The 1,401-nt window shown below is 51.5% G+C and overlaps 1 non-coding gene across 1 annotated transcript; it reads right to left on the bottom strand.

Annotated features, from left to right (window-relative positions):
- Positions 1-1,246: 1,246 nt before the first annotated feature.
- LOC126876683 (5.8S ribosomal RNA) lies at positions 1,247-1,401 on the bottom strand. Its single transcript, XR_007694432.1, has one exon. It is a non-coding gene; the product is annotated as a 5.8S ribosomal RNA (ribosomal RNA).

Raw genomic sequence — 1,401 nt, 5'->3', positions numbered from 1 at the left:
GAACAACTTCGTAACGGACTCACATGCGCATCTTCCTCGGGTACAGAAACGCTGCGGAAAACACCTCGAGCTTGTAGTTACAGCAGCACCCGTGTATAGCCGATCTTAGACACACGCTAGTTCGCACACGCGTTACATATATAATATGTAAGATTTCCGACGAACGTGGCTTTTCGGGAGCCAGGCGCGCGGGCAGAGAGATACACGACGACGGGGAAAATTCGTCCCGATACGAGTACGTGTACTCTCCGATCTCCGCGCGACGCTGGGGATCATACCTCCCTAAGTCGTCAGAGCGCTCGAAGAAATCTCGCGTGTGCGTTCCCGGATCTACGGCTGATACTTTCGGGGCTTGTAAAAAAGCACAGAGCGTGTAAAACGCAACGACGACCCATCGATGCGACGGTCCTCGTTGTTGTCAGTCGCTTTCGCGAAGAGACGGAGTGGGCATTCGATCCCTGGGGCTGTACGAGAGTCTTAAGAAAAGACGGTAGATTATGGCAAAGTTTCGCACGCCATCGAGTTTAGGTTTTTTTTTTGGTTCTCTCTTCTCTCCTCTCTCGACCGAGTTCCCATATTTGCTTTCTCTCTCAGTCTCGCCAAATATAATATTCTTTTAAGACGACGTCGGGGGCGCGGACCTTCGTGCGTCGAACACCGGCAAACGTAGCATATATCGCCTGATATGAAAAAAAAATCGGTCACGAGGAGAACACTACGAGTATATACGTTCGATAACCGATACACGAAGCGGTGCATAAGCGGGCGGTCGCCCTCGTAAGGACGACTCACGACGCCGCGAGCACTCACGCAGGTCCGTGACCGGTTCTCTCCGCTCTTATTCGTATCCCTTCGTATACCTTCGTCCGACTCTGAAACGTTCTCTTATAATTTTTAAGAAGAACGACGGCGGGTTGTCAAGGCAAGAAGGGACAGAGAGAGACAGAGGTAGAGTTTCGTAGTCTCCCGTGAACACGATAGATTATATATCGAGCATGCGTACGACTTGCACGGTCTCTGCACGACCGCGACGAACGCCGACGAGCGTCCAACAATCGCTCGTACGTCGCGTATGTTCTCTCCGTCCGCTCTTATTCGTATCCTCGTTCTTGTACCTTCGTCCGACTCTGAAACGTTCTCTTATATAAAGAAGAACGACGGCGGGTTGTTAAGGCAAGAAGGGACAGAGAGAGACAGATACGGAGAGTAACGATACGCAACGCAAGCAGTCTTAGGTTTACGTGAGCAACCCTCAGCCAGGCGTGGTCCAGGAATTGTATCCGTGGACCGCAATGTGCGTTCGAAATGTCGATGTTCATGTGTCCTGCAGTTCACACGTTGACGCGCAATTAGCTGCGTTCTTCATCGACCCACGAGCCAAGTGATCCACCGTTCAGGGTA

Source organism: Bombus huntii, unplaced genomic scaffold, assembly GCF_024542735.1.
Source record: "Bombus huntii isolate Logan2020A unplaced genomic scaffold, iyBomHunt1.1 ctg00000090.1, whole genome shotgun sequence".
NCBI lineage: Eukaryota > Metazoa > Arthropoda > Insecta > Hymenoptera > Apidae > Bombus > Bombus huntii.
Note: the sequence above shows the minus strand (reverse complement) of the source record. Positions and strands in the feature narration are given on the sequence as shown.